This window comes from Triturus cristatus, chromosome 7, assembly GCF_964204655.1.
Source record: "Triturus cristatus chromosome 7, aTriCri1.1, whole genome shotgun sequence".
In the NCBI taxonomy this organism is placed as follows: Eukaryota; Metazoa; Chordata; class Amphibia; order Caudata; family Salamandridae; genus Triturus; species Triturus cristatus.
Window position 1 is genome coordinate 235,569,459 of NC_140590.1, and position 14,161 is coordinate 235,583,619.

Sequence of the window (14,161 nt, forward strand, 5' to 3'; positions counted from 1 at the left end):
TGGGAGAGCCCCTGCTCTCCGGGCCTGCAACAATGCACGTCCTGGGTGAGGTGATAAATCTCCTCCCCCAGGATGAGCCAAGGGAAGCTTCAAAGGCATGCCGCCTCTTGGAGATTCCCCAGGCCTCTGCAACCCCCCACTCTGGAGGGGAGCTTGGCCGGAAACCCCATACAAGGACAGGGAATGTGCCAGCCTGCCCACCCCACCCCTCAGGTGGGGGAGGCGAGGTGAAGCACATCTCCGGGCTCTCGCCATCTTGAAGATGGGAGGCCCTACCCTATCAGGATTAGGCTACTGCCCCCCTCCCACAGGAGAGAGGCAGGATAGGGGGTGTACCCACCCCAGGACAAGGACCCATTGGTCCCTGGCCTTCACCTACCTGTAATGCCCCTAAATCTAGTATTTAGGGGCACCCTGAACCTTCCTTCGACAGATTCCAGATAGAAAACTACAAGAAGAGCAAGAAGAACAAGGACCTGCCCTGCAGCTGCTAAAAAGAGAAGACACGAACTGCTTTGGCCCCAGCCCTACCGGCCTGTCGACTCTCGAACCTGCACCAGCGCGGCATCTCTCGTGGCCAGCAACCTCACCAACCCCGGAGGACCTGGCTACCTGTTGGCTCTAAGCCCCTGGGTCTCCCATGAGTAGAGGCTCTACTCAAACCTATTTTTAACCCTGGGCAGCAGCCCGGAACCGCGGACCCAACACACTCTGCACCAGCCAAGCCTGGCCAGTGCCGGAGTGGACAAAGACCCTGAGGACGACCCCACGGCGACTGTGACCCCGAGTCCGGCACCCAAGGACCCCCCTTGACATTCCGGAAGAAGCCTGCAGCCTCAGAACAGAGTGCCACCCCAACCGCGATCAACCAGAGGGTAAGATTTCCGACATCAAAAGGCACCCCTGCACCCGGCGCCCTGCGGCCCCCTGTGCCCAATCCCGGGGTACCCACCTAACCTACAACTACCCAACTTACCTCTCGAAGTGGTGGTGGCACCTGAAGCATCCTCGTCCCCGAGCCTGCAGCCTTTTTCCAAACCGGAACATTCCCATTGATTTCCATTGAGCGCCCGAAGGCTCAAAAGCACCCTGCACCCAGCCGCCCGAGTGGCCCTGGCAGTGCCCTTTCTACACTAACCTACTTCCCCACTTGCCCTGAGTAAGTGACCAGTAGCCCAGCTCCCACAGCCGCGTGGCTTGCCAGACAGCAGCCACCAACCAAGGCCCCCCTATCCCTCATAGGATAACATTGGGCCTAACTCTCTCTGCACCCGGCCGTCCTGAAACCGCTGAGGGTGAACCAACTGTACCTACCTGACACTGGGGGACCCCTGAGTCCATGCCCGGAATTTCAACTCTGCCAGTCGAGTACTTACCCTTAAACCGCTAACTTCATTTTCCTCATAGGGTAACATTGACTGGCTTTTTCTTCAAAAATCTTCTAAGTGTGAACTTTTCAAAACTGCAAAAATTCACCAAAAATCAGCCAAGTGACAAAAAACGAATTTACTCACCTGCTCCTAGGTGAGCCTCCAGTGCTGGATCTTGGTGCCCAGCCCTGACCCTGAAAAGTGTTCACAACTATACTTGCCTCTAACTCATTTTTCTCCCATAGGAAACCATTGTCTGCTTTTCTGTGAAATTTCTTCTGTCTATTTTTGCAAATTTGAAATATTCTTTTAAAATCGTACCATTTCTGCAAACGAAATTACTTACCTGTTTTTGATAAGGACCCCAGTCCTGGGTCTAGGTACCCAGTCCTGGATTACTAAAGTAACGATAAAGTACTCTACCTGCAATTTGAATTTCTTGCCATAGAGATCCATTGAATGTTTTCTTTGAAATATTTTCTAAGTGCTAACTTTTGAAATAGCTAAATATTATTTAAAAATCATTACAGTTATTAAGTCGACTTTAATCACTTGATTCTGAATACTGACCTAAGGCTGGATCTAGGAGCCAGACCTGGAATTCCAAAAGTAATCTGAAAAGTAATTAATTACAAATAACCTGAATTTACCATTGAGCTCAATGCATCGTTATGTTTAGGAAATAGGATTGTTTATTGCAACCAACTGTGAATGTTTATATAAATTTATTGCTTAAGACAAAAGTATTGATATTCAACCTCTCATTCTGAGAAAGTATATTTTTATCCCCTTTGTGGTTCTAAAAATAAAACAAGCATATATTTTATATATATATAAACCATTGGCCTAGAGTTCAGTTATTGAGTGTGTGAAACCATGTGCTGACTGAGTGTGTACAATAAATGCTTTACACTGTCCTCTGGTACTGCCTTACTGCTCGACCAAGCTACCACTTTTGAGAGTAAGGTCATACCTGACTTTGACCTCTATCAGCCTCTGGGGGACTGTGGACTCTGTACACCCTGTACCTATTAGGGAACAGTATATACAGAGCCACTTTCTCACAGCTGATTTTTGGTGAATATTTTAATTTTTGAAAACTCCACACTTTGACTGGTTTCTTCTGAAACTTCTTCTATGTTACCCTATGGAGAAAATTGAGTTATCGGTTTTAAGTTAAGTGCTCGACTGGCAAAGTTAAGGTTCTGGGCACAGACTCTGTTTTAGGGGGGGGGGGGGGTTCGACTCCCAGGGTCAGGTAGGCTCAGCGGCACAGGGGCAGCCGGGTGCAGAGAGAGTTGGGCCCAATGTTATCCTATGGGAGGCAGGGGGGGGCCTTGGTTGGTAGCTGCTGACTAGCAGGCCACGCGCCTGTGGGAGCTGGGCTCCTGGTCACTTGCTCAGGGCAAATGGGGAAGTAGATAGGTGTAGAGGTCACACTGCCAGGGCCACTCAGGCGGCTGGGTGCAGGGTGCTTGTGAGCCTTTGGGCGCTCAATTGATTTCAATGGGAAAGCTCCGGTTTGGAAAAAGGCTGCAAGCTCGGGACGAAGATTCTTCAGGTGCCACCACCACTTCGAAAGGTATGTTGGGTAGTTGGAGGATAGGTAGGTACCCAGGAGTTGGGCACAGGGGGCTGCAGGGCGCCGGGTGCAGGGGTGCCTTTTGGTGTCGGGAAATCTTTCCCTCTGTTGATCGAAGTTGGCGGGATACCTGGTTCTGAGGCTGCAGGCGTTGTCGGGAGCGTAGAGGGAAGTCCTAGGGTGCTGGACTCGGGGTCACAGTCGCCAGGGGGTCGTCCTCATGGTCTTTGTTCACTCGGGCACAGGCCAAGCTTGGCGGGTGCAGTGTGTGCAGGGTTCGCGGTTCCGGGCTGATGCCAGGGATTAGAAGCTGGTTTTGAGTAGAGCCTCTACTCATGGGAGTCCCAGGTGCTTAGAACCAAAAGGTAGCCAGGTCCTCTGGGGTTTGTGAGGTTGCTGGCCACAAGAGGTGCCGGGTTGGAGCAGGAGCAGGTTCGAGGGTCGACAGGCCGGTAGGGCTGGGGTCAAAGCAGTGGGTGTCTTCCTCCTCTTAGCGGCTGCAGGGCAGGTCTTCTTTCTTCTTGCTCTTCTTTGTATTTCGGAATCTGGAATCTCGGGAAGGAAGGTTCAGGGTGCCCCTAAATACTAGATTTAGGGGCGTTACAAGTAGGTAAAGGGCAGGGACCAATGTGTCCCTGTCCTGTGGTGGATACACCCCCTATTCTGCCACTCTCCTGTGGGAGGGGGGCAGTAGTCTAGTCCTGATTGGTTAGGGCCTCCCATCTTCAATATGGTGAGTCCCGGGAGATGTGCTTCACCTCGCCTCCCCCACCTGAGGGGTGGGGTTGGCAGGCTGGCACATCCCCTGTCCTTATTTGGGGTTTCCTGCCAGAGTGGGGGCTTGCAAGTGGCCTGGGGAAGCTCACGGAGGCGGCATGCCTTTTGAAGCTTCCCCCTGTCCGTCCTGGGGGAGGAGACCTAGCACCTCGCCCAGGATGTGCATTGTTGCAGGCCCAGGAGAGCAAGGGCTCTCCTACCCAGGGGTCCAGCAACATGTCTGCTGTGTGGCAGCCTAGGCAGCCTCTCAGACCAGATGTGGATTGTTGGTTAGGTTTCAGGGGACATCTCTAAGATGCCCTCTGTGGTGCTTTGTACATTCAATCCCATACTGGCATCAGTGTGGGTTTAATTTGCTGAGTTACTCCACTGAGTTATTAGCGATTTTTCTGGCTCTAAAGGCATTCCAAAGGCAAATATCAGGCCAAGCTGTCCTAGTCCGCACCAACAACATGACAGTCATGTACTACATACAGAAACATGGCGGAACACATTCCCTACAGCTCTCCCAACTAGCGCAAAGCATTTGGCGATGGGCTATTCATTTTTCTCTTAGCCCAACATGTTCCAGGAGTCCAGAACAGCATTGCCGATCTAATTAAGTGGTCAAACGCAACAGATTCACGAGTGGGAACTTGATCCACAAGTTCTTCAACCCTTTTTCCATTTGTGGGGGTAGCCAGAGATGGACCTCTTCGCCCCACACAAACGCCAAATTCCCAAACTTCGCCGCCAGATATCCACACCCATTGTCCAAAGGCAATGCGATATGGATCAATTGGTTAGGCAGATTTGCATATGCTTTTCCACCTCTCCCACTCATCCCACTGATAGTGCGCAAACTGCAGCAACATTCACTAACCCTCATCCTAGTTGCTGCAACATGGGCCAGACAACCGTGGTACACCACATTACTGGAACTGTCTGTAGCCCCGCACCAAAAACTACACCTCTCCCCACACCTCTTAAACCAGAGATCAGACACCCGGACCTAGCACAGCTCAGCCTAGCGATCTGGCTCCTGAGGTCTTCGAGTACGGTTACCTTAACCTTCCCCCTGACTGAACGTTTTCAGGGAAGCTAGACGCCCCACCACTAGAGCCTGCTATGCAGCCAAGTGGAAAGAGTTGATATATATCCACAATAACACCATCAATCCTTTAGATGTGTCAATTCAACACATAGGTTACCTACTGCATCTTCAAAGGTGTAATCTAGCCTATACATCTATTAGATTACACCTCGCTGCCATAGCAGCCTATTTACAAAATAGACAACACTTATCACTCTTCAGGATACCTGCCATCAAAGTATTTATGGAAGGCCTCAAAAGAATAATTCCACCCAGGTTACCCCCCTCCCCTGTGTCGAACTTAAACATTGTCCTCACAAGACTAATGGGTCTGCCTTTTGAACCTGTGCACAAATGCGAACTACAGTTTCTAACATGGAAAGCACAAACTATTCAAGAACCATTCTTACAACTCCATCATAATAAAGTTGTTCTTGGAACCAATCCACAATTCCTCCCTAAAGTTATTTCTCCCTTCCACCTCAACCAGTCTGTGGAGTTGCCCGTATTCTTCTCGCAACCACACAGTTGCAGAAAGAGCTCTTCACACTCTAGATGTTAAAAGAGCACTGCGTTATTACATTGAAAGAACTAAACCTTTTCGTAAGACCAAACAACTTTTCATGTCCTTCTCACCACCACATAAAGGCAACCCCATATCCAAATTTGCATAGCAAGGTGGATTGTCAAATGCATACAGATTTGCTATCACAAAGCTAAACGCACCTTCTGTTCCTCCTAAAGCCCCCTCTACCCGAAAGATAGGGGCTTCAATGGCATTTATAGGGAGCATTCCCCTAGATGACATCTGCAAAGCAGCCACATGGTCTACACCGCACACCTTCACAAAACATATTGTGTAGATGTGCAAGCAAAATAACAAGCTAGTGTGGGCCAGGCTTTACTCCAAACACTATTTCAAACTACTGCAACAGATGCTGGTAGTCGTCGCTAGAGGTGGGTACTGCTATACAATCTATGCTTAGTGTGTGTGATCTACAGCTCATATGCCTCGAACGGAAAATGCCACTTACCAGTATGCATCTGTTCTTGGCATGTAGAGCTGCAGATCCACACATGCCCACCCGCCTCCCCGGCTGTCTTTATCTGTTCCAGTATTATATTTTTTAGATACAGCATACATGGACTTTTTATCTTTCTTACAAAACTCCATTTCCCTGTTGGCAAAAAACAATGAGGGTGGAGCAGATGCCCATGCGCCCTATGATCCAAAGGAGGAGTCTCCTATCCTGTGACTCCCAAAGACAAAAACAAGTGCATATATCCGGGCCCAACACCAGATGGCGATCTATGCTCAGTGTGTGAATCTGCAGCTCTACATGCCAGATGCATACTAGTACGTAGCATTTTCCTTCCTCCGCGCTGGGTCAACCCACCAGTCCACAAATCCTGGCCTTTGGGTGATGTGGGAATGCGTTGCGGTCACTGCTAATGCTGTATCCGGGTTATATAGCACCTCACTTTATGCTGCAGTGGCTTGCATCTGGAGGGATGACATAGGACTGCTGTAATTCCTATGTAGCGAGGACTGGCACGACCGGTGTCTGGGGCTGGGAGCAACTGATAGGAGAGGGGCCGCACTCCAGTTCAGGAGCAGTCTCTGCGTGATGTCTCTAGGCAGTGTCACTTGGTGCCGGAGAGTATCGGGGCCTCACCGCCAGGAGGCAAGCAGCCGCGGTGCAGGGTCTGCACAGTCAACGTTGACGGGGGCTGTGTGATCACAGGGACAGGGCGGGAGAAGAACCAGGTGCCGAGGGCAACAGCCAGCCTCCAACCCCTCCCTCCACCGCGCTACCCGCTACGACCAGGCGGCCGCCTCCCGGGCTCACCCGCAGGCACTGTCCTTGTGGGGCCTAAGGGACAAGATGGAAGTGCGGTCTGTGACTCAGGTCGATGACAGTAGGCCCAGCCTCTCACGAGTCGATCGGGAGACCAATAAAGCGGGTGGGGAACGGAGGCAGACCAAACCAGCACCCGGTGCACTCACCGGGAACTAAGGTCCCAGAGTCTGTAAGGCTGCGGTCTCTGACCCTCTCCGTCCCCTCCTCTCGCCGTTTCAGATGTGGCAGGCCGGGGGCACCTCGCGCTCTGTCTCTCAAAGTCAGGTCACCAGAGCGCTGCCATCGATTCTTGTGTCTGAAATTCACACACCGCGCGCACTGCAGAAAATCAGGGATGCAGCAATCGTAGCACAAGCTGCTCCGGATGAGGGGGATATTGCGCATGTAGAGGGCCGACTGGCGGAGCTTCAATGCCGCGTGGCCATTTTGGTTGGCCACACCCGCCACTTGGACTAGTGAGAGTAGTCTCCTGCAAACTACATATAAAATAATGCTCCGGAACCAAATCTTCAAAGTTACTCTTCACTACTCTTACCGCTACCAAGGCTTGTTGGTCACAACCATAAATTCGACACACAGTAAGAGGGCATTACACAACACCTGCGACACAGGCATTACACAACACCTGCGACCGATTTCCGCAACGACCCGCGCTTGTGTTTTTGCATCTTATCAGCAGCACTGTCTCAGTGGAAAAAGCAGTTTACTGTGGGTCCCTTTTAGCACCAAGGACAGCCAGGACAACTCTGCTCCCGGATTCCGCAGGCTAGGTAAAATTTAACTGACTGACTGAAGCCTGGTCCTCCAACCCACACCACCTTTACCCTGCAAAGGTACTAGGCAACTCGATCTCCAAGTGACAGATTGTCACTAGTAGTTTTTGCCATTGACCGCAATGATAAAGTCTCAATGTATTTTACTGCTTGGTTTTATATTTCTTTGAAAATACATAACTCGGTTATTTGAATCCTATTTTGTTCGTTTTGTTGTCTAAATTACGATATACTCCATTTTATAAATTGGTGTCGGAGTTGGTTACTTATGTACCATAATGGTACTCTAAAATGCTTAACGCGTTCCTCTAATGAAGCATGACTGTTCTATGCCACTCAACCAGGACTGAACTACAGATTTATTATTGTGAATCCAAGGACCATCTTTGGGGTATTGTGATATTCCATGGTATGGCTGCCCAGCCGTACCGCTTAATATTTCACTTTACCACATTAAAAAGCCAATAGTTTGTGCATAGCTGAGACCTTTTGGCTTTGCCAGTTCTTCTCTATTTTTCTCTGTTCCTGATCGCGCTAATGTTTGCGGCAGTGTCCTAGCCCTCATGTAAACCTGTATGTCATTCCAGGAGTAGCCTCAAGATAGTAGCTGTCAGTGAATGGGGATTCTCCATGAGGATTTAGTCAGTCTTGAAGTCTGAAGTTCACACAAGTGTTTTCATCACTTTACAATTTTTCTCCAACAAACTGTATTGCAGGCTAGGTTAGTCAAAACAATCCTCCCAATTTAGGATCTAAAATGTTTCTGTGCGGGGGTCCATACCAATGCAGGTTATTATAGTGATCTAATACATTCTACATGTTTTCATCAGAAAACAAAATATTTGGGGGTTGGGGGGGACGGTCTACATTACCTTCTCTGTGAATTGTTCTCATCTAGAAGGCGTTATTTTTTTATGATTTGGTTGAGTACTGCCTTATCTTACAATCTATCCTCTGATAAGCTTCCAAATTGTTAATTATCTTTACCCCCTCATATCACCGTCTGCTTTCTGGCAGTACCTCTTTTTATCATGCTTTGTAGGTTTTTGAGACAGGCTAGATGGTATACCGTAGCAGTCTTTTAGAGTTTTTCCACTCTAAAAAAAAAAAAAAATTCTAGCTCCTGGTTTCACCTGTTGCTTGCAGATCACTTGATGAGCAACAATCTAACACAAGCTTTTGTGGAAAGGTTGTGAAAAATTCTGCATATAGTAACTTACCTAGATCCTGACTTTAAGGGCTTACACAGAAGTGTATTGGGCAATTCTTGACAACAGTTTTAGTTAATCACCATTTTTTTTTCTCTTTCAGGTACTTTGATAACCACACTACATTTTTGTACCACTTTATTTTCTGTCTGTCTTCAGTATAGGCAACCAACTTAAATAAGAGTTCTAATTTTAATGCTCCATCCTTGAAGACTATCAAATAACTTTAAGACGGCATTCAGCGGCAGTGGAGTTTATTAGCTGCTATAAAGTGGCACTGAAGTGTTAGCTGCTTGTGAGCTGTATACTAACTGAGGCAATTTTTTGTATCTCTTCAAAATGAGAAATGAGTGTTCGACAGATATGCTGCCTGTATGCTGTTAGACCAATCTGATAGACTGCCCATCAGTCATATTTGACTGAATTTATTTTTCTCCGTTTTGAGATTTCCATACTGGCTTTTTAGGTAATGTCATATCGGAAGACAGTTTTTAAGCCCTGTAGAGCTTGTCGCCGGCCTATGTCTGTTGCGGACCTGCACCTCGTTTGTCTGTGGTGTCTGGACCTGAAGTCGTGCTCCGTTTGGCACACCATGAAGGCTTTGAGGGAGTGGTCCCTAAACCTCATGGTTGGTTAACATGTCTCCACGCAAATAGAGGTCCCAGTCGAGAGGAAGATCCCGGGAGCTGTTGCAAACTCCCTGATGCACAAGAAAAAGTGCAAGAAGTCAAAGCTCTTTTTGACTTCTTGTCTGTTGCGACGAGTGAGTATCGGCATTCAAGGCCTGGTTCCTTGCAGGCTGCGTCTGGGCCGTCTCCAGAGCAACTCCCGCCCAACTTCTGAGGCCATTTGCCTCATCTTTGGGCACAGCCAAACCCCTCAAACTTCTTCGGATCCCGTGGGGTCACTGTTGGCCCCATTTGATTCATTCCTGAAATGGAACCGGCCCTGGTCGTACCAGCTCTTCCTTCCCCGGCCCAGTGTGATGCTCCTGGCACCAGGGGCACCATCATTTTTGTGATCCCTGACTGAACATGGAGATGGATGGCCGTTGCCCAACGCCCACAGAAACTTTGCTTCCTAGATTGGATAGGGTTAGGCCTTGAGGAGAGATGTGAGGGGGTCGCTGGACCCTTCAGAATACCAGCCCTACGGAGAAGCTATGGACTTGTGAGGAACTGGGTAAAGCCTTCAGTTGCCCTCTGTGGCTGTCAGGACTTTCCTTACGGAGATGCTGCAACCGGGAATCTCCACATCAAAACCACTACTCCCATTCAATGAGGCCCTTACTGGCAACCTGTTGGGAACCTGGTCCAAACCCAACACGTTGGCTCTTGTGAATAGGACGATTGCCTGCTGCCACTGCCGTGCCCCAGGGGACCCAAATTTCCTTACCCAGCACCCTACCCCATAGAGGTTGGTGGTCCAAGCCTCGACTTCCCAAAGTTGGTTGAGGACGACTGGCTTTTTGGGGGATGTTCAAGCTTCCTTTAAGGTCATGCACTTAGATAGCACCGGTCTCTTCGGAGGCCAGGCAGATTCGAAGATTCGAGCGCTTCTCGGGCTATCTGCAGGCCCACATCGTCCCCAATCAGCCTCTATCCTGGATTTTGGTGAGACTGACTCAGAGGCTTCTGGGCCTCATGGCCTGCCTGCATTCTGCTTGTGACACATGCATTCTTGCATATGTTTGCTCTGCAGTGGGACCTGAATTTACACTGAGCGCAGCATCAAGGTAATCTCTCAGACATGGTCCAGATCTTGGAGGGAACTACAAAAGATCTGCAGTGGTGGTTAACGAACTGCTATTGGGTCAGTGGCAGAACCCTCTTCCATCCCAACCAGATCTGACAATGGTGACGGATGCATCGCTCCAGAGATGGGGCTGGCATCTGGTGAAAATCAGAGACCTTTGTTGGAATCCGTACTCAACATCAACTTACTGGAACTCCGGTGGATCTGGCTGCCATTGAAAGTCCCCATCAAGAGAAAAGCTAGTGGAAGTGTTCACGGACAACACCACCGCTATGTGGTACTGCAACAGACAGGGAAGGGTGGGGTGGGGCCATGGAGCTTTGTCAAAAGGCCCTGTGCCTCTGGACATGGCTGGAACAGCAGGACATATCCCTGGTGGTTTAACCCTGACAGGCTCTCTTAACACTAGGGCAGAGGAACTCTGCCCCCGATGCCTTGCGTATCTCAAATGCCATCTGCACCCACAGTGGAACAAGTCTTTTCAGCAGTGGGGAGAGCCTTGGTTAGATCTATTTGCTACTGCAGAGAACATGCAATGTCAGCAGTTATGCGCGCTGGAGTTTCCGAGGCAGCTCTTGCTTGAAGCCGCTTTTCATCTCCAGTGGAGCTCAGGCCTACCATTCGCCATTCCACCCACACCACTCCTGCCTTGATTTCTCAAGAAGATCAGGAACGGCCAAGCCCAAGTCATCCTTGTGGCTCTGGATTGGGCATGGAGAGTCTGGTATCCTAAGTTTTGCAGCGTGAATCTTTTCTGAATTCACTATGCTGTGCATTATTCTGACATCTAGTGGTTGGGTCCGGAATTGTAGTGTTTTTTTTTTTTTTTTGCCATGGGTGGGCGTCAACTATGTATTACCATTTGGTGCCCTTCTGTGACGTTGATGGGCTTCACCTTTGGTAGCCATCTTCAGATAATTTTTTTCCCGTCGTTGTCTGGTTCGGAGAAGCTCCCAAGATCGGGGAGAAGAATCATGGAAAATCTGTAGAACACGGGTCCTCCAATTTCAACTTTAAGTCTACGACGACCGCAGTTCTAGGGGAAGGAATCTAGATCTTCGTTGACGAATGGAGAATGCACATACAGTGGGCTCCCTGGGCACGTTAATGGACAAGACGCTGTTCAAGTTCTGTAAGATATGCCACCACAAATATGCACAAAGGGATCACCAACCGGTCTGTAACCTGTTCCTGCCGCTGGATCATCAAAGCGACTACTAACGCCTGCTTTATCTTCACCCTGAAGACGTTGAGGGTAAGAGGCAGTGACGAGCCAATTACAACATGCAGGGCCAAGGACAACCCCCATCGCTGCAAGACCTGGACCTCTCCAGTGAGGAGGAAGATGACGTCGCCGAAGGACCAGTAGGCGACGAGGAAAAAGGTCTTGGAAGCCGAGAAGAAGACTTTGAAGGAGGGAAGAGTCATCATCCACACAAAGTCTAGAAAATCGGACTCTAGACCTCCAAAGGGATCCTCTGCGTCGAAGCATTTGGCGACCATAGTTGCATCTAAACAAAAATAGACCGAAGGATCCTACGATAAGGACTCCGGAATGGCAAAGGTCCTCGAAAAAACAAAGACTGCGAAAGACAGCCTGGAAAAAGACACATTGGTGTCGAAGAAAAAGACCAAAACAAACCTAGACGAAAGGTTCGGCGTCGTCCGCTGAAAAACTGAAAACTAAATCTCGACGCCGCAACACACGAGATTGATAAAAAGAGTGCTCGAAGCTGAAATGGCAAATATCCTTCAACGCAAAAAGGACTTTGACGAAAGCTTTAAGCAATTCGAGATGCTGCTGAAAACGAGGGAAACAGAAGCTGAAAGGGTTGCCGAAGAACCAATACTGCCAAGAACCCCCGAACAGATTGAAGAAGATAATGGTTCATTCTTCTTCGAGGAAGACTAGCAAGCATACGAAGAATCGTCGAACTCTGGGAACCAAGAGCTCCAATGGCAAGATCTCGACGCCGAATCATCTGAGGAGGCTGTGAAATCATATCCTCGAGGCCATCACACCTAGATGACATTGGCATGTATAATCAGGTGATTAAAAAGGCTGCAGAAACTTTTGGGGTTCAGCTAGTGGAAGAAAAACCTCTCATGTTTTTTATTAGAGACCCTGATGCCTACACAATCAAGGAATCCATTCCTACCAATGCTGCCTAGTGTCTTGTGCCAGCAGAAAGAGGCATTCAAAGAGCCTACTGCATGCAAGGCTATAACCCCAAGGGCAGAGAAAAAGTATAAACACTCCTCTAAAGACCCTATATACATGAGGGGATCAGCGAAAAAGAGAATTTACTTACTACAGTAGGACATTGAGAAAGTGGCTCTGTATATACTGTTCCCAAATAGGTACAGGGTGTACAGAGTCCACAGTCCCCAGAGGTTTGGCAGAGGCTAAAGTTAGATATAACCTTACACTCTAGTGGTAGCTTGGTCGAGCAGTAAGGCAGTATCAGAGGACAGTGTAAAGCATTTGTTGCACACACTCAGCCAGCAAATGGTCTCACACACTCAATAACGGAGCTCTAGGCCAATGGTTTATATATAAAAAAATATATGCTTGTTTTCTTTTAGAACCAACAATAGGTATTAAAATATACTTTCTCAGAATGAGATGCTTTATATAAATACTTTTGCAATATGCAATTGACTTTTGTAGAAAGTTACAAGTGGTTGCAATAGGCAACACAATTTTAAACATCATAATGCATTGAGTTCAATGGAAGTTTCAAGTAATTTGCAACAGATTACTTTTAGAGGGTGGAGGGGGGGGGGGGGGGGGGGAGGGAGTCTCCCAGGGTCAGGTAGGTACAGTTGGTTCACCCTCAGCGGCACAAGGGCAGCCGGGTGCAGAGAGAGTTAGCCCAATGTTATCCTATGAGAGGTAGGGGGGCCTTGGTTGGTGGCTGCTGACTAGCAGGCCACGCGGCTGTGGGAGCTGGGCTCCTGGTCACTTACTTGGGGCAAGTGGGGAAGTAGATGGGTGTAGAGGTTGCACTGCCAGGGCGGCTGGGTGCAGGGTGCTCTTGAGCCTTCGGGCGCTCAATTGATTTCAATGGGAAAGCTCCGGTTTAGAAAGACTGCAAGCTCGGGGACGAAGATTCTTCGGGTGCCGCCACCACTTCGAGAGGTAAGTTGGGGAGTTGGAGGATAGGTAGGTACCCCGGGATTGGGCACAGGGGGGCCGCGGGGCACCGGGTGCAGGGGTGCCTTTTGGGGTCGGGTAACCTTATCCTCTGTTGATCACGGTTGGGGGGGGGCACCTGGTTCTGAGGCTGCAGGCTTCTTCAGGAGCGTCGAGGGGTGCCGGACTCTGGATCACAGTCGCCGTGGGGTTGTCCTCGTGGTCTTTGTTCGCTCCGGCACAGGCCAGGCTTGGCGGGTGCAGTGTGTGAAGCGTTTGCGGTTCCGGGCTGATGCCAGGGATTAGAAGTAGATTTTGAGTAGAGCCTCTACTCGTGGGAGTCCCAGGGGCTTAGAGCCCAGGTCCTCCGGGCTTTGTGAGGTTGCTGGCCACAAGAGATGCTGGGTTGGAGCAGGTCCGACGGTCGACAGGCCGTTAGGGCTGGCGCCAAAGCAGTTGGTGTCTTCCTCTTCTTAGCAGCTGCAGGGCCGTTCTTCTGTCTTCTATTTCTTCTTCGGATTTCGGAATCTAGTGATGGAAGGTTCAGGGTGCCCCTAAATACTAGATTTAGGGGTGTTACAGGTAGGTGAAGGGCAGGGACCAATGGGTCCCTGTCCTGGGGTGTG

The 14,161-nt window shown here is 49.4% G+C and overlaps 1 protein-coding gene across 1 annotated transcript in view; it reads left to right on the plus strand.

Moving 5' to 3' along the window:
• Nucleotides 1-14,161, plus strand: part of FBL (fibrillarin rRNA 2'-O-methyltransferase) — a 103,473-nt gene that overhangs the window by 46,860 nt on the left and 42,452 nt on the right. The window lies entirely within an intron of this gene.